At 49.0% G+C, this 19,274-nt stretch overlaps 1 protein-coding gene and 1 long non-coding RNA gene across 2 annotated transcripts in view; both read left to right on the forward strand.

The window, feature by feature from the left end:
• LOC144172987 (alkaline phosphatase-like) overlaps window positions 1-19,274 on the forward strand; it is a 103,398-nt gene that overhangs the window by 20,222 nt on the left and 63,902 nt on the right. The gene's annotated exons all lie outside the window — the stretch shown is intronic.
• On the forward strand, window positions 330-6,597 carry LOC144172986 (uncharacterized). The gene is made up of 3 exons (XR_013323145.1): window positions 330-985; window positions 3,440-3,524; window positions 5,999-6,597. It is a non-coding gene; the product is annotated as an uncharacterized LOC144172986 (long non-coding RNA).

Below are 19,274 nucleotides of genomic sequence, written 5' to 3' on the forward strand. Positions count from 1 at the left end.
TACTTGAGCTCACATAGTCTTGCTAAGCCTCCATTTGAGTGAATTGTTTGCCTGCGTGGATTTGACGCACGGTGCTTTTGTGTGCGTGCGTGCGTGCGTGCGTGCGTGCGCGCGCGCGCGCGCGCGCGTGTGTGTGTGTGTGTGTGTGTGTGTGTGTGTGTGTGTGTGTGTGTGTGTGTGTGTGTGTGTGTGTGTGTGTGTGTGTGTGTGCGTGCGTGCGTGCGTGCGTGCGTGCGTGCGTGCGTGTACGTGTGCGCGTGTGTTTGCGTATGTCTGCGGGGAATAATTTTTTTTATCCGGCCGTTCTCTTTGTGAAAAGCCCACAAACAGTGAATGGTGAATGCTTGGACGCTGAACAAAACACAAAACAGTCAATCTAGATGTAGATGACGATGATAATAACTTCGTTTGTTAATTCATTTTTATTCGCTTTTGAGTAGCAACAACTTACGACAACAAAAGACGTTGCTCGCATCAAGAAAATATACTGCCATTATATATATGTTTGCTATTATCAACTTTAACAAAATACTATAATGGCGTCTGCCTAGTTTGCTTCAGGGGTGATGATGAAGGAAGAAAGTAACTGCTAAAACTCTATGACTGCTAGATAGCCAACTGTAGTAATAAGTCTAGTCTAGGCTAGCTTATATGCAGTCATTGTTATAGGTGCGCAAGAAAAGACGTGGTTTGTTCGTTGTGCGTGGTTTTGGTGGTTTGTTTTCGATTTGCTGGTGTTACGTGAATTACTACGTGCTCCTCCTGCCGTAATATTACGTGTTAGTGCTCTTGTGCCACCTGAAACATCGTGAGTGCTGGCAAAGCGTCTGTGTCGTCGCCGTACTGCGCTGCTGTAGCAAACGCACATCGAGGTCGCCATTTGACAAAATACCTGGCAAGTTGTGCGTGCCTACGTGAATCAAGAGTCTCTACTGCAAGTTCCAGTCTGTCGACGCGACGTGTGAAAAATGCTGCGTGTTCTGCCGTAAGTTATTGTTTATCGTGGTGCATGTTAAAATTTTATTACGCGTTGCCGCAGTGCTGTTTTGCTAAACGTGTTGAGTATATTCCTTGGTGTTCGGCTCGCCGCGCTTCTTTTATTGTAAATTACCGGCTGCGTCGGCGCGGTCATAATGAGCTTCCAGGAGCGGCGGCCAGTATGCTGTGTGAGTGATCGACCCCCTTGCCATTGTCGGCAACGAAAATATTATGCTGACGGCCCAGCGGCCGCCGCTTGGCTTGGGTGGATTCGACGTTAAAGCTTGTTGCATGAAAAAAAGAAAAAAAAAAGAAAACTGCGTTAATGGTTGTAAAACAAAACGCCCACTCCCCGATTTTTTTTTTTTTTTTTAGGAGGCAGTTGACCCACAGTATATTTTTTTACAGGACGTAGGCAGCTTAGCATTGTTCTAACGGGTAGTTTTCGTTTACGGGTAAAGAAATGCAAGGAGGCTGCATTACATTTGTAGTTATAATACGTAAGAGTTGCATATACGTTGAATTTTAAACATTTAAGCATTGCTAGCAACTTTATAAGTAGTACCACATGCACAAGGTCTTTAGGCAGTGAACATTTGACCAGATAATTGTTTAGACGTCGCAGCTTGAAAACATGCTGTTCCAGCCTGCATTGCTGGTGCAGTCACAGGGCAGCTTTCACTGTTTTAATGCAAGAAATTTTTCCACCTTCCTAAGCTCATCCAGCATCGTCATGATCAGACAGAAATTCTTGTGTGGTGTGACATTATTTGTAGCTGGCTTGCATAAATTGTGTTGACCGTAACATGTTGAGCATGGGTTAAACGTGTTGATTCTTACAAATATGCATGTGATGGGGATACAATCACGGTGCGAAAAAGATTAAACAGGGCGTGGGCTTGCCACCGTGCTCCTTCGCCATACTGTTTTTTCGTTTCGTCAGCATTTCAACTTGCCTACCTCTTGGAGGTATTGGCACGCTGAGACGTTCACCATGTGCCTCAGAGAGAATTTTAATGGCGCCATGAAGACAAAATACAAGTTTGTGTTATTCGAAAGATTTCGTGTGGTATGGTGCCCCCAGCACTTGTCCAAATGCAAACGATGCTTTATTCACTGAGAAATTCATTAATTGAAGCTAAAATTTTGGTTTTCCCGCTAAATCGTGCATTTTCAGGGTCTGCAATGACATCACAGGAACCGACCGCTCTGCAGCCGATTGGGAAACCTTCTTTACCGTTAGTTAACCTAGATGGTGCCACCACACCGTGGCAAGCCGCTTTCTGCTTTTGTTTTGTTTTTACCGTATTTAAACGTGGCTTGTTTTTGTTCAGCGAGAAAATAATCGTTTCGTGAAACATAGTGCTCGCTCCACAAATATGGTCACGTAAGACACCGTTGCTTGTGTCAATCGGCCATTGTTGTCCGAGACAACCCCAAAGCCCCGCAGTCCTGTGCAGCTAAACCAAGCATAGTGCGCGCAGTACCAACAGCAGTACGCATTGGTACTTCTATGCTTACATGTGCTTTCCTAACCTTTACTGTTGGTCCCACCATTCTTACTGCTGTAAAAAGAATGTGCCCTAAATTTAAGCGCAAATAGTTCGTTCGGCAAGCTTATAGCCTCTGCCTAATTCGCGTTTGCTGTTGCCGCCCTCCGCTAACTGCAGAGCTGGCTGGTATGACATAGGTTCTGTTGCGGGAAATGAGCTGGTCGCATGGCCATTTCTTTTGTTCCTAATTTGTAGCTTATTTGAGTGGAGTTTATGTTAAAAATGGGGTCAGCATGATTCTAGCAACGGAATCCTTTGAATGAACCAAACTTGTGTTTTCTCTTCATGGCTCCTTTAAAAGCCGTAACCACGTTTCGCACCCTCTGGACCAGAGAATATGCTTGTACAGTGGAAATCTGAGGCCACAAATTTCTACCACCTAGGGATATTTAATAGGCTTAGTTTAACATTAATTCAGTGTAAGGATGCTTCTGTTCCTTTAAAGTATGGCTGAAAGCCTTGTAAGGATTGTAATGTATGTACAGTGCTCACGGATTGAAACGCGACACTGCAAGCGCGTAACCTGCGCTACATGCAGCGCCGCCAGTGGACGCCCGTGGAAGCTAGGTGTTGCATTGTGGTATACCACGAGGATGAGAGTGTTTTGACCATAAGCTTGCTGCTTCGGGTTGCCAATAAGCGGGGCAGTGGTTCCCCGCAGCGACAGCGGTGCGCTGTCAGCGACAGCGGCGTCCATATACGGCGCTGCATGTATTGGCGGCCACGCGCTCGCAGTGTTGCGTTTCAATCAGTGAGCACTGTACTTATTTTTTAGCTTGAAAGAACTGAAGGTGCCTTTTTTGCCATACAAAAAAGAAATTCTGTCATGTCCTGTCAGAGCGAGTATTTCACGGCATTATACCGCATATTTACGGCTTGTTTACTACTTGAACTTCCATTTTTTACAGGGCCAGGTGTTTGACATGGAGGATGTACGTTGTGAGCTACCAGAAGAATTGGCTGCCTCCTGTTTCTATCTATCCTGCACGACCTGTAAGTGGAGTTCATTACAGCTGTGAAATGCATGAAAATCTCGATTTTGAAGGCTGAGAGAACATGAAAACATAGAAAACCATTGTGGCATTCTTGTGGTACCTTAGTGATATTAAGACATAAGAACATTGCAGAGATGGGGCAAAAAATAAGGAACCGATGAGGGTGAGAAACTTCCTGGTACCTTTCTTATTTTTTTTGTCGCATCAGGGCTGCGTCCTTGCTCCATGAATTAATTAATAACGACTTTGTCACCCTTGTTCACTGTGGTAGTTGCGTGGTACCCACAGACATGTGTGGGGATTTTTCTTCTACCGCCTATTACAGATGAACTAGATCTTTAGACTTCTACTCAAAAGTCATATTATGGATTACATTACATGAGTGAAACAATTCCATGCACCCAGAAATAGAATTTAGGTGAATTCACTTCAATGCCCTAGATGCAACTTGTGCCTAGCAGTGAAAAGGGTGTATTGCGTGCCTTTTTGCCACTGTGTTTCATGTAGTGTAATGAGTCTCACTGGCCATCGTAGGCCCCCCCCCCCCCCCCCCCGAACAGCTATTATTTACTCTAGCAAATATAATGATGGTCCTAATTGTAGAAGGGTACCCGCCGCGGTGGCTCAGTGGCTAAGGCGTTGCGCTGCTGAGCACGAGGTCGCGGGTTCGATTCCCGGCCGCGGCGGCTGCTTTTCTGATGGAGCCGAAAAGCAAAACCGCCCATGTGTACGAGATTTTGGCGCACGATAAAGATCCCCAGATGGTCAAAATTAATCCGGAGCCCTCCACTACGGCGCACCTCATCGCCTGCGTTGCGTCGGCGCGTTAAACCCTACAATCAATCAATTGTAGAAGGGTACTCAGCAATTGAAGAAAGAGCTGTGGGGGGTTCTGGTTTGTGTATCAGACTTTGTTTGGAATATTGTTATGTAGCCACGGATAATGCAGGGTTTTTGTAAAAATATAGATTATCGGAGCAAACTTGTGCTCTGCAGTAAGCATAAAAAAACACAAACCTCGAAGGAGTCAGCAAAGGGACGTGCATGGATGAGCGTTGGCGAATTGAATGCTGCAGGGTTTCTTTTGCACTCATTCATTTAGATCGAGAACATTTTCAATAAAAAACAGGAAAAGCTAGGATAGGGATTGCAAAGCAACACCCTTTCCATATCAAACAGGACTGCTGGTGCAGCATACAAAGGAAAAAGGGGAAAAAGACGGTTCCCTTAAAAAAGGATAAGATTGCAGGGTGTGGCCAGGTGCTTGTAACAAAACATTTTGTAAACAAATCAAATGGCGTGGTTGGGGGCAATATTATGATGTTTATAGTAGGAAAAACCTGCATTATTTCCGAACAGTATGAATGCTCTGTGTGCAAACATATGCAAAAATGCTTGTGTGTTTTTAGCATTTGAGTGCACGTTACAGAGTAGTCGGCTCAAGTTACTGCGGTAGCTTTCCTCATTGCTGGTAAGCATAAACCCTGAAATTAAATTTGCTGTATTCGACAGCTTTAACCCTTTCACTGTCACTGATGTCCTGGTTTGTCTTCGAATTTCTCCTCCACGGTGTCACTGACATACCGGTGCGTTTTCTGTTGTGCGTTGAAAAATTCGTGCCATGGTGCAAAGTTGGCGCACCTGCACTGTTTGTGCTATCTGTCAAATCTTTCTAGTAGCTTGTATTTTCACAAAGTACAGAGCGACCACGCCCAGCTTTCGCTGCTTGGGGGTCACTCCGTGCACTGTACATCTGTTGGGATGAGTGACCACGTGGCACGCGTGCAATGATGGGTGCAAGTGTGCTATCCACCACGTTTTTCTAGGGTTGTTTTTTATTTGTGTTCCTGTGTCTGCTACCCATCGACACAAGGAAATATAAGAAGTGAGGAGCCAACCTAGAGGTTGGTCAGTTCATGGTGATGTACATTTTGCTTTTTGTAAGCAAGCACAGACAAACTAGACAATGCAAGTGATGTCTCTGCCTTTATACTGCTGCCTTTATAGGTTCCAAAGAACGCGTAGACACAAACAACTACTCATGATGACGACTGATCAATGCCTGTCTTAGCATGTTCATGCAATTTTATGTTGCCTTCCCTGCCCCCCTCCCCCCCCCCCATATTGCGTTGTTCCCACAGTGCTGCTGCAATAATCTCATCTCAAATGTTCTTGCGAGGCTGTATGAATGCCCGTCATGAGGAGGCCATGAATCTAAACAGTACTTAGTTCTGGGTTGTGTTGCCTATGTAACAGTATGTCATATTTGATGTTCGTAAGCTCATTAGTTAATTTATGTGGTCTAAATTTTGTGGCTAATTTTGCAACCTAGAAGTTGTACCTTCTCTTTCAGGATACTTGGTTCGGTTTTGTGTGGGAACACTCCTTTATATTTATAAGCATAACCAGCAAATGTTTGAGACGTGTTTGTTTAAACCCCTTCATATGCGATCAATCCGTTTGTCATTTCAGGTTCAAGCGTGGCAGTGGCTATCCCGTCCTGTGAGGGGTCAAGATGAGGCGACACCTGGTGTGGCAGGCGGCAGCAGCACGTATGGATCCAACCTGAATAAAATAGTCAGGTTTGCAAGAGTCGTGTGATTCATGTGATTTTCGTCAGCTTGCTCTTACAGAAACAGCTGCAGCATGAAACAGTGACTGTGGAGCTGGCTGACATTTTCTACATGCAGCTGGCTGTTGGGCGCTGTTATTTGACAGCATGCAAAGGGCACTCAAAAGGTGGAAGCTTGTGGGATACGTAGAGGACGGAAACATAAAGGATTCTTGGAGGACGCAGAAAGTCGGTGGCGAAATTTCAATACAGGGGACACACAAGGGACGAATGCGGTCTGTTGCCTTCAAGACATATAGGGGACACACAAAGGCCGTATGGTGTCTGTGTTGCCTTTGGGAGATAGACTGGACGCATGGAGGACGGAAACACACGGGACACTTGGAGTACGCAGAAAGTCGGTGGCGAAATTCCAACACAGAGGAAACACACAGGACGCACGCAGTCTGTTTCCTTCGGGACGTAGACTGTCTTTTGACTGGACGTAGAAATTTTCATAAGGGTGTGCCGTGACGTGTTCAGTTGCCGCCACGTTGTTACGTACGAGCACCGCCGCTGAGGCCCGTGTAAGTGACGTACCCAGGAAGTCTTGGTTTCCCGTTTGTTTCCTGTAGAGCAATCACTTCGGGCTTGTTTAGTTGACAGTAAATGTGTAACACTAGTTCCGCTTCTTTTTTGCGAATCCCGTGGCAGTTCTATGAGTAAATTACGGTGGTGTCCCCCCCCCCCCGGTCTTCTTCCCGTGCATCTTACTTTGCTTCCTCGTCATTCTCTTCGGGCGTCTCGAGTCGACCTGACGTTTCCGGGATCGCGTCTTTGACTCTTCCGGCCCACTCCTTTTTCACTTACGCGAAGCGATTCCTCACCGACGTTGTACCTACTTTTAAAGCTAGGCACTTGGCTTCACCCAGAGCGTGTGAAGTTGACTCTCGAAACCTTTGAGTCGGGCGTCCTTTTTGCTTAGCCTTCCATTAATTTGGGTAATTTCGGCCAAAATGGATGTGAGCTCTCCTCCTCGCGGGATCTGTGTCATTGCCGTGGTCGCGGTCTCTGCGGCCGCCGCTTCCTCTCCGCTCGCAGGGCTCTCTGCGGCCTCCATCGCCTTTGATTGTTTGATGCACATTGCGTGGTCCCAGCCGCTCCCGGCGTCCGCACTAGGCGCGGCAAGGGGGGGGGGTACGTTTGTGGCACCTTGCTTGAGCCTTCGGCGCTGTTAGCCGCCGTAGTGTTGTTTTTGGGTCTTGCATTTGCCTACCTGCCGTTACTCGCCAGAGTTTCGATCTTATTCTTAAGGGCCCATATTTGGGCGTTCTGCTTGTGGATCAGCGGGTTTGGGCGCACTATCATCTTCTTAAGTTCTGTCACTTCGCTACTGTCCTTTTGAGGACTCGTTTGTGAGTTAAGGGGACGGAAGGGGGTGAGGGTTGGGAATTTGGTGTCGCTGGTTCGAGCGACGCGTCACCTGTTGGTACAGACCACCTTTTTCTCGGGAACCCCTCGGCGGCCAGTTGACTCGATACAGGACCTCGAACTGGCCCGAGAGCTCGAACTGGTCCAGGGTCTCGAACTGAGCCGGGACACCGCGGCGGCCCTGCTCACCGTCTCCGAGCGGCGGTTGCCGCCGCCGTTGCCGCCCCCAGATTGTGACTTAAATTGGAAGCGACTCTAGCGCCCGTTCCCGCCGCCACTGTTGTTGCTGCTGGGGACCGGCGTTTGTGACTGGCCCCGTATTTTGGAGACGCTATGGCGGGGTCTCCATGCAGGACCCCTCTTGCGTCGGCTCCTTCTCCCGGCGTTTTCTCCTTCGCCCGCTCAGCGCCGTTTCCAGCGCCGCCGGCTGACGACGTAGGGTGTGTTGAAGTGGTCTTTGCAGGCCTTGTCCGAGGTCAGGTGTTTGCCTCCGAACAGGCTACACTTCGGGACTCATTCGTGGTCTTCGCCGGTGTTGGAGATCCTTCTTGTTCAAAGTATCTGGGTTCATATGGAGGCGAAAAGCAAAAACGCCCGTGTGTACGAGATTTCGGTGCACGTTAAAGATCCCTACGTGGTCAAAATTAATCCGGAGCCCTCCGCTACAGCGCGCCTCATCGCCTGCGTTGCGTCGGTGCATTTTAAACTCAACAATCAATCATTCGAAGGATCCGTGTAGAGGTCCGATCTGTGGCCCACTCTTCCGCACGCATAGCATACGTCGATTTGTTTTCTGTGCAACGTGCACTCGTTCAGCAGGCAGTTCCCGTAATTGGGTACTTAGTGCCCTTCGAAAGCAATGATGACCGATCGGGTCTTACTGATTCGGTTTGCCTGTAAGGCCGTTAGGTTATGCTTGTGAACAACATTGTCCAGAATCTCCTGGGACGTCTCCTCGAGCGGGACGCCCCTTATGATGCTCTTCACCGTGCCGTGGGGGGCCGCTTCGTAGGCACTTAATTTGTGCGCCGTGCCGCGTATGTCTATCCTTCCTACGGCAGCGTATTGGTTGGCGTGCTCGCTCTTGGAGGTGCTCATCAGAACGATATTCTGCTGGAGGTTCATTCGCACGAAGTCTTCACTTGCTTCATTTGCGGTTATCTATGCTACCACCGCAATTGCACGACTTCGTTCAACGCGGGTCACATCGCTCACGCGGAACCCGCCTTGCGGTCGCATCAGCATCTTCATGTCGCCGCGCGGCTGGCATGCGCGCGCCCTTCAACAATTTGCCCTTGTTTACACGTTTCGCCCTTGAGTGACGTGTATTGCTGCTGGTGGCACCACCACCCAGGTTGTTGCTCCAAGAGCTCTTCGATGCAGGCAGTTGCGAAACCCTGCTTCAAAAAAGAACCCGCACCTCGGACCCCCCACCCCCCCCCCCATGCTTTGTATAGTACGACCGGTGGCGCCACCTCGACCTCTGCACAAGCTATAAAAAAACACAGTAATTATTCAAACTGACAATTTAACGTTAAACTTTATTTTAAAGGTGCGTAAGTTTTATTTTTGTACTTTCCTAAGTTATTTATTGTTTATTTTAGTGTAGTTTCTTTGTTGCGGTACTTTCTGCGTCTGCGCAACTGCCTCGACCAATTGGCGCTTGCGCGGGCACTCCGGCACAACACAGGTCCGACCTGAAGTGCTGAAGTTGCAGTTATCGCTCGACCGACATCACACTGAATGCCAAAACTAACCTAGGAACTGATCAAGTAACTCTAAATAATAATGTAAAACTTGTGTAAAGTCAGCGAGTTTTTAAATTTTTTGGCCGCCCGAAGACCGCAGATGACGCGCAGAAGACGCAGGGGACAACGCATCCCGCTGAAGACATGGTCGCATTTTTTACTACTCCTGGTTCAAGTGCACATAAAACGCTTGCGTGGTTGAACACGTTGAGCTTCTTCGGCACAACAAATTTATGAAAGCACCCAAATACCATTTTTCGCCCAGGTCGTCCGGTCGTCAAGTTACGAACCGCGTTGTATAGTTTATTTTATCACCAATAGATGACGCCATTGTACGGGAGAATCCAAAACTGTGAACCAATCCTGGGGCCACTTTTTGTTGCATGAGGAGTTGCGGAGCTTCTATGTCAAGTAACTCTCGTGGCTCCGGCTGTGGATGTCAGCCGTGGCCTTGGCGCCATCTTGGCTCGCTCGAAGTACGGGCGTTAGACTCTGTTCGCCCACGCCTTTTTGCCTGACTGGCAGTTTTCTAGCATTGCGATCTTTTGCACTGGTTCGGAAAAAATTCAATGCGTCCACCTCTACACGCATAGCGGCAGCCGATTCAGGCCAATGCTCACTTGCGTAGTCACGGATGGTTCGATTTTCCCCTGGGTGCTTCACCGGTGCTCGGGCTAGGCCTACCGCTCCCTCGACCGAGGCCGAAGTCGACGTTTGGCCTAGTGGCGGGGGCTCCTCGCGGGCACAGAAAGGTCCTCTAAATTCGGAAAAAGTGGTCCCCTACCTCGCAGTTTGGGTTCCCGGTGGTCGATGCATCCAGTCGATGCCCCTTCATTAAGGTGCGACTCAATGACTCGGCGCCATTAGTGAAAAAGGACGGAGCGGCGGAAACCGCTCTATTCGGGTTCGATTCCTGGCGGTGCCAGTAACGTCTTTTATTTGTTTGCGGGAGTTTCCTGTTCACACCAACAGTCGCGACAGGACCATTTGGAGGTAGAGGTAAATATCTTCGCTATAGTAGGAGGCAGGATCGGACGCCATCATCACGGCCGTCTTTCTTTTCGACGTGTCTCAGTATCAGCCCCCTAGACTTTTGGGACGGCACGCTCGAGGAAGCGAGTTATAAATGGTAGAGAAATCACCACTCCTTCATTGATAATCTAGCGTGCGCTATATACAGTTTTATTGGAAAAGTGCGGCGCTCACAGCGGCCTCAGTCCGGTGCAGGGTGCCTATAGCGGAGCTCAAATTGCCTCCAATAAACATAATTTCAACATGAACATTGCTTGGTTTTACAGTGCGCGGGAAAATAGGCAAGCGCGAAAAATTCGTCTTTGCGGAGATGTGGTGGCGCGAAAGTCAGCAGGGATGACGAGAGAGGATTTGGATAAGGGACAAGCGAAAAGGGACCAGCATTGTGGAATCGGCCCCTACATTTAAGTTTCGCCATGTCTCTTGCCAGTCCCGTCGCGCCATGTTGTACCTCTAGGTACGAAGGACTTTTTGAATATAATTTCTTCAGTGGTGAGAGAAGGCGTAAGCGAGCAAGCAGGAAATTGCCAGTGCAGTTAGGCCCCCAAGCTGCGATTTTCAGCGGTTGCTATAACACTACGTGACCAAAGAATATTTCCTACAGGACGTACATGGACGAAAACGCGTTCTTCCGGAAGCAAAGGAATAGTGGAAAAACCATTGCCTTTTCCCTCTGTTTCAGTTCTAGGAGGGGCCGGTAAGGGCAACCTTGGGTACTTCCTGTCTTCTGACATAATGGTCATGCAATTCTGATCAGTGAGAGCTAACACAGATATCTGTCGGTCACAGAGTGAGCCGTGGTGCTCGGAACCGCATGATACTGCACCTGCATTCTGAACTGTCCCAGTGGGCTTACGCGACCGCGGGGCCACAAAGTAGCGCTACTACCTAGCGTTGAAAAATATCGGTCATCTTTGAGTTGAATATTTATTCATCGTTTACAACGCAAATGTAGAGCTAACGCATTTTTTTTACCTAAGCAGCTAACTTCATTTGATTGACGCTGGTCAGGCCACTTCACACCCGTTAGCCACCTTGTCACCGCTTCATTTGCCAAACAAAATCCCAAAAGCCCAAATTTCCGTTTATAGATGTGAATAAATGTGACTCTGTGTGAAGATGTTCTGACTTGTATGTCTGGAAGGTCATAGCCTTGGCCAATCTCTGAATTGCTAAATGGTATACGCCTCCTGTCGGGGCATTTTCTTTCTCGTTTGAAAGCTACTGCTCCAGGCCATACCGTTAGATATGTCGTCCTAAAGGAATTATTATCAGTGGCCGGCCTACGAAAACATCTCCTAATCTAGGCCTACACCGATAGTCTGAAATTTTTTTCAGTGGGTTCGTAATGTTTACTTTGGTCAGGGGCCGCATGCAAGACAAAATATTTGCCTCACGGGAACTGAAAAGAGTTCAAACCAATTAGAACTGGATATCAAAACGCTCGGTAGATAGCGGGAGGCACTGGCAAAAAATTATTAGTGGCTTAGCTCGGATATCCCAGGATATACGTAGCGTGAGCTACGGTTGAGAAATGCAATGCAATCTAATGGAATCCAGTCCAGTCCAGTCAAGTCCAGACCAGTCCAGTCCCGTCCGGTCCGGTCCGTTCCGGTGCGGTCCGGTCCGCTCCACTCTGGTCTGGTCCGGTCCGGTCCGGTCCGGTCCGGTCCGGTCCGGTCCGGTCCGGTCCGGTCCAGTCCAGTCCGGTCCGGTCTGGTCTGGTCCGGTCCAGTTCAGTCCAGTCCCTCCAATCACTGCTCCACACCCATGCGCAGCACGGCCCTCCAGGAGCCACGCGAAACGGCTATCAAGCGGCTCCGGCATAGCGTCAGACTTGGCTACTGTGCAACAGAGGCGCACAGCTGGGAACTCGCCGGCGCCAGTCTGTCTGCCGTGGCCATGACGTCACTCCTCTGGAATGCGGAGACCTGCGAATGTACACACCCAATTCTCTACACACCCATACTCCAGTTGGATTGGATTTCCAATTCAATCCAATCCTATGCAATTCAATTTAATCCAATCTAATCTAATCGAACGCTCCTCGCTCTTGCGCTGCGCGGCTCTTCAGGGTCCCCGTGAAACTGCTCAACCTCGGGCAGTGTAACTTACGCTTTAAAATAGGTTTGCCGTTTCTAAATTTAGCGCGCTGATTAAAATTCCAGTCGCGGCCTCGCGAGCTGTATCTTTTCCTTGTAGTAATTCAATTCTGCGTCTTGCAAACTTCCCTCGACTGGCCTCCTTTTTCATTGTGACTTCCCTAGTTTTATACTCGTTTTGTCTGCCTATGCAGAGAAAAATTCGTCGGCGTTTTCTTCTGTTCGTCTCGGAGTTAGAACAAAGTGCTATTTTTCTGGTGTACTGAGTATGTTTCGGCCCTTTGCAGCCAACGAGTTAGCGAAAAAAAAGCTCTCAATCTCCACTAGTCCGCAATGATAACCCAAACCCTAAATGCCCCATTCTGAAAAAAAAAAATGCACAGCATATCCACGGGGTGAATGATGATAAGTGGGCGAAGCTCCTGAGGGGAAATCATCGGTAAAAACGTGACTCTTCAGTGAAAGTTCGCCCACTAAATCTGTGTCCGAACGTAACGTCTAGAAAGTCTCGCTTAAACCGCGCGTCGGCACCTTGGGGCTGAGCTCGCCTGATGCGTTTTGCAGACGCCTCACGAGCTCTCACTGCATCGGGGTCTGCCTGCCGATACGCGCGCTTTCTCGCCGCTTCCCGTTCTCTGACGTTTTGAAGATCCTCTTCGCGCCGCAGCCGTGCCGCTTCGCGTACGGCAGGGTCCTCGCGCCGTTGCCGTGACGCTTGGGCCTCTCGTTCTCGAACGCTGGGATCTTGGCGGCGGCGTCGCGCAGCCAGACGACACGCTTCGGCCTCCCGCTCTCGTACGGCAGGATCTTGGCGGCGGCGTCGCGCAGCTTCACGGAGCGCTTCTGCCTCGCGGGCTCGCACATCTGCAGCCTTATCCATCGGGCGACTCCGAGCGCGCGCCAACAGCGAACGGATTTTATTACAACGCTCCCCCCCATCTAGTAAAAAATCCAAGAACTAAACTAGAGGTAGCCACGCCATCTAGTAAACAATCCAAGCGCATCTTTTCATCAAATACAAGTACCGCCATCTAGTAAACAATCCAAGAACTAAACTAGAGGTGGCTACATACATACGTCGAGGATGGACAGACCCACGCCTTAAGGAGCTTCGCCCCTAAAAACATTTTTTTGTTGCTCTTCAGTATAGAAAATGTCAGCCTGTGTAAAGAGCAAAAGATACATCATAGTAAGCATGGGATTTAAAGCCGAGTCTCCAGAGTGGATCCGGGTGCGTCACCACAGCGCTATCCCCGTACGTTGTCAACGGTGGAATAAAAAGTATAAAGCTGTGCGTACAGCTTGACTCGTGAACGTGATGGCACGTGAGTGGAACAGCGAGGTTCCCCTCATATGTGCAGAACTCTGATTCTGGCAAAACTATGGCGTGTGTCACCAGTCTGCTTGTTATAGGGAATCATGTCAAAAGACGACGAAATGAAAGTCAATAACGCAACTCGGACGCGATGTTGTTGCAAAGGTGCCGGTCAAAGTAATTCGCTCCTAAACACGAAGAGAGGACTTGAAAGTGAACATTTCGACAGACTTCTGTCTGGTTGGGAAGTTACTGAACTGAGATTTAATTAGGCTCCAACCAATACAATGCAAAAAGGCAAAAAACCCGACTTTTCGAAGCCGGCTCGGCTTCTTCTTCAGGGGTGACAGTGGCCACGCTGCAGCTGCGTCTTATAGTCTCACATTTGCTGGCCTCGCACAAAGCCCCTCGCTGCGGCACGTAATCCGTGTGTGTACACCGAGGGGAGAGTGCCAAGCGAGCGATTAACATTCCCAGGTGTGCGTTGAATGTGCCACGATTCGAGGAAAAGCCGCTTCCTCCAGTTCGTTTCCCTTTCGAGGATGGCCGTTCCGGAGGAGTCAATTTTGTGGTCGGCCACTTCGCAGTGTTCGGCGACTGCGCTGCGGACTCTATTTTGTTTCCGGACGTCGTTCTTGTGTTGTCTAATCCTCTCCGGCAGGTTTTTGGTCTCACCGATGTACGAGGCGTTGCACCCCGCGCACGGGATGCGGTAGACGACCCCGGGTGCCTTCTCTATTGTCAGCCGGTCTTTGGGGCGGGGGATTAAGCGGCCTATAGTTGTCGAAGGCTTGTGGGCTATTTGTACTCCTACCCCTTTGAAAATGCGGGCCAAGGCCTCGCTTGTTCCTGGTACATACGGCACCGGCACGCGTTTCAGGGGTCCGGCGGTTGAAGTTCTTGGAGAGTTTGTCAGAGCTGATGCAATTTGCTCGTCCGAATCAGAACGTAAGAAAGAAGTAAGCCTTGTATTGGCGGGCCTCAAGAAAAACGGCTACCCGAAAAAGTTCATTCACTCCGTGACCCGCCGCAAAGAGCAGAAGAGGGTGACAAACTCTCCAAGAACTTCAACCGCCGGACCCCTGAAACGCGTGCCGGTGCCGTATGTACCAGGAACAAGCGAGGCCTTAGCCCGCATTTTCAAAGGGGTAGGAGTACAAATAGCCCACAAGCCTTCGACAACTATAGGCCCCTTAATCCCCCGCCCCAAAGACCGGCTAACAATAGAGAAGGCACCCGGGGTCGTCTACCGCATCCCGTGCGCGGGGTGCAACGCCTCGTACATCGGTGAGACCAAAAACCTGCCGGAGAGGATTAGACAACACAAGAACGACGTCCGGAAACAAAATAGAGTCCGCAGCGCAGTCGCCGAACACTGCGAAGTGGCCGACCACAAAATTGACTTCTCCGGAACGGCCATCCTCGAAAGGGAAACGAACTGGAGGAAGCGGCTGTTCCTCGAATCGTGGCACATTCAACGCACACGTGGGAATGTTAATCGCTCGCTTGGCACTCTCCCCTCGGTGTACACACACGGATTACGTGCCGCAGCGAGGGGCTTTGTGCGAGGCCAGCAAATGTGAGACTATAAGACGCAGCTGCAGCGTGGCCACTGTCACCCCTGAAGAAGAAGCCGAGCCGGCTTCGAAACGAAGAGAGGAAAGCGGAAAAAGAGATGCAGCTACAGCGTAGCAGTTAAGAAGTCTATGGACACTCGTCCACAGACTTTCCCCTTTAAAGCATGGACGTAAGTACACTTCAAGGCCCATGGGAAGTTTTAGACGACAAACTTTCTGGGCTACGGCTATTTGCGGGTATTTACTAAGTCCTTACAAACTTTAGTACCCCGCAGAACGGTACCTACGTCCTGCCACTAAGTATGCAACCTAAATGCTATCGTTACTAGTTTAGACCGTGCACTTAGTAACTGCTGTTAGTTTGACAGTAACATTCACTGATAGTAACAAATTTTATGACCTTTAGGAAAAAGCCACCGTCGGCTGGAACGTCAGAGGCGCGTCATGCCTGTTTACGCGATCCGCCGGCAGGTGCAGAGTGGTCTGCGGCGGAGCTTTTTTAAACGCTTCTGACTGATTAACGAGGCGTTTCACGGGGCTACCACATGTGTCCCAGCTTTGTTGAGGGTACTTACTACGCATTACAAATAAATTTGGCCGAGGTGAAATTTGAGTGCAGTTGGCCTTTAAATCCGGTTCAGCGCAAGTGAGGTCGCCACCGCCTCAGCAAGTGCGCGATTGCTCCTCCCACCAGCGCTTCTCCGGCGCGCGATCAGCGCACGCCATGTCGCAAGAGATAGTGACTTGCAATCTTTGAATACACTTATACACTGCATGCTTCGCCCATCCCCAGTTTTCTCGTTAGTGGAGGCGGCCCATTTTTTTGTTCACTATGTTATGCATGGCCAGTAAGCAAAAACATCTAGCTAAGGAGAGTGTTATTCACTAGGACATTCCTGCTGAAGGTAGTGGTCCGCACTAACTGCTTCAGTTAGTCAACGCCGCCTGTATAAACATTGCCTAACGCGTGAGCAAAAAATGGCCAAACAGCCACTCTTCTGTTGCTCTCTCCTAGCCTTTCCCGCTCCGTAGCCTTCCTACGGGCTTTCATGTCCGCCAGCCACCGCCGCTTCTCAGAAACTATGCAAAATAGTTGAGTTTGTCAAGCGTTCTCCAGGCGGCGCTCCGAAGCCTTCGAGGCAAGCTGACAGACACACGCTTTAGAAATGGGTGCAGCGTTCGCGACTCGCGAGCAGTGACGTAAGGCGCGGCGTCCGCCGGCGCGCGCCACTTTGCGGTGGAGTGGCTGAACTAAGCGTCCCTACCCTCCCCATTGGAAAGCGGCCGACGCGTCAAGCAATGTTTATACAGGCGGCGTTGAGTTAGTAAACTTACTATTGCTACATTTGCTATCTCCAGTTACTGAGTACCTAGTCGATGCTGTGTCAAGTAACTGGTTAGTGATCCGTTAGTAGATGCCACCCATTCTTTTAAAGAATGAACGGTATCCGATTTGCACGGCGACGTGCAAAGCGCAGTATTCACGTCGAAGGACGACCAAAAGTTACGGCGCTTGGCCATGGTATTATTATGCCGTCCTGTGTCCCAAACAAAGCGTTTTATACGTACGAAACGGAATGCCAACTCGCTCCAAAGTTCGCCTTGACATATAAATAGTCCGAAAAGGGTGCAGCCGAACCGAGAGCGCAGGATAGTTTGGTCGCCACAACACTCGACTGTTGTGCGCCTAGTCGTATACGACGCGTGTTAAAGGAGCCGTGAGGAGAAAATAGAACTTCGTTTAATTTGAAAGAACTAGGATTCAGTATCTCACTCAGCTCCATTACAGTCACAAAAGATGTTTTTTTAACAAAAAAAGCTAGAATTATTTAAAAACTTTCAAATTTTGGGCCACAGTGACTTGCTCACAACTCACTTGCTCACGTCATTCTGTCACAACGCAGTGACGTGTTGTGCGCAAGAATGACGTCATACGGGCCAACAATAAAACATAATTTTTAGTGCGTTACCTGCACCTTAGCATTCAAGTGATGCGGTCCAATGGAACTAGAGGCCCCATTACAGACGTCCAGTCATGTGTCGTCGCGACAGGTCAGTTAGGCGGCCGCCAATCGCAAAAACAAGGTTCCATGACGTCATAGAAAAGTTGCGGGAAATGGGCTAGGGGTTCCGCGACTGCTTCACACGTTTTCTTTAATATCTCCGTTATTTTTTCGAAGATTGCGCTGATATTGGTTTCATTTTTATCGGGACTAAGCAGTCTTTTTACTAAACCCAACTTGTATTTTGTCTTCGTGGCTCCTTTAAGCTTGTCGCGGCGCTCCGAGTCCATCCAGTCCGCGTCTTTCGGCGCCTACTAGATAGCGTCTCCGACAGCGATATCGTCTACCGCCCCTGTACATCGTCCACCTTTGGGATGATGGCCAGCGTGATTGGTAAGTTGGAGTAAGCGCATTTGGGGAACAACGTGTTTATATTCCCTGTGTGGCAATTGTTTAACGCCGCGTGGAAGCTGCTTGTTATGGTTGAAAAGAGCCTGTGTTCCCTGTAGGTTGATACGTTTTTTTTTTCGAAAGTATAGTTCCACATATTGAACAATAGCTGCGGACGTTCACCAGTGCAATGGAAAAATTAGAGCGATCGGTATCTGCACGCTTCGGCACCGTGTCCTGTTTCTTAAGATAGAAAGGGACACAACATTTTACGACAGGACAAGCGAAATTGCTTACTCACAGTAGTTCTCAAAAAAAGCGGAACAAATCTCGCTTCCTGACGACGTTTGTTTCTTCACTCTATTCCAGGTTGTCAATATCCAGGGCTATAATTGTAGCAGTCATTTTAGAGGGGTAATAGATATGTAAAACCTTTTATGATTATTACTTTTTCCCATGTCTGCTGCGCCTCTGATGACGTAGTATTTTCAAGGATACCAATATTTTGGTTATAGTGGTGGCAGTCCTTTTATAAGCGTGAGCGCTATCTAAAATCTCTCACGATATGACGTAGCACGTCGTACATAAGAATGCCCTGAGAACCTATCATTGCAAGTCAAGCGCTTAATATTACCAGGCTTATCGGCTGCGCTTTTGAATGGCGTGCCACAGTTTTACATTGCAACATTTTACTGTTTATATGCCAACGGGAAGCATCCTTATATGAAACCAGCCAGATCGTAATGCGGGGCTGCACACCGGCGCCTACTTCAGCTATCCCGGATGACACAAAGTATGAAGGAAAGCGGAAAGACGCCAGATCGGTCGAACCTTATCCGCGCACGGAAGGCTATATAATGCGTCTACGTCGCCGCGTACGCACATGGACTGCTGCCAACAGTTTCACGACGCAGCCCTACCTGTAGTCGTTCTACGCCCAAGTCACGCATGCTCGGCGGAATAGGTGCGTCTTCCCTGGCAAGACACCCCAAGGACACTTTTAGCTCGGAGCGCTACACCGTCTACGAGTCCGACGTAAAGGATACAATGCCAGGACTGCGTATAATTGAACTCAACCCAACGAGGAAACAACGACGACTTGCTCTCAGTCATCTTCAGAAATCGCTAGTCAGTTCAGTGGGTTTCCACGGTTCCACATGGCGCCATGTAAGGGGAACGTTTGATCATGTAGTCCACGTGCTTCTGAAAAAAAGCACTTTTGGTGGATAGTGGCTTTGCAACTAAATAGCACGCTTGTGAGGCCGAGTTGAAATCCCGTGAGCGGTTTAAAATTTTTATTCTTTTCCCAGTCGAAAAAGACGACAAGAAAAAATTTCTGTAGTTTGAAGTATTTTCTCGTGTCGTACTGTCTTGTTGTCGTATTCTTGTCGTGGCGTGATTCTGATGTTCTGGCGTGTGTCGTATTCTTTTCCCGATTTTCATGTTCCGTCGTGCCGAATTCCTGTCTTGTCGTGATCCTGGTGTTGCATCGGTAGTTTCACATGGCTTGAATGTAATGCCCATTGTGAGGAGTACGGTAACTGGCAGTTGTGTTGTGGCGACAGGAATGTTTGTAGTCAAGAAATTTGACTTTGTCGC

This window comes from Haemaphysalis longicornis, unplaced genomic scaffold (assembly GCF_048455015.1).
Source record: "Haemaphysalis longicornis isolate Haplotype H1 unplaced genomic scaffold, Haemaphysalis longicornis Haplotype H1 scaffold_28, whole genome shotgun sequence".
In the NCBI taxonomy this organism is placed as follows: Eukaryota; Metazoa; Arthropoda; class Arachnida; order Ixodida; family Ixodidae; genus Haemaphysalis; species Haemaphysalis longicornis.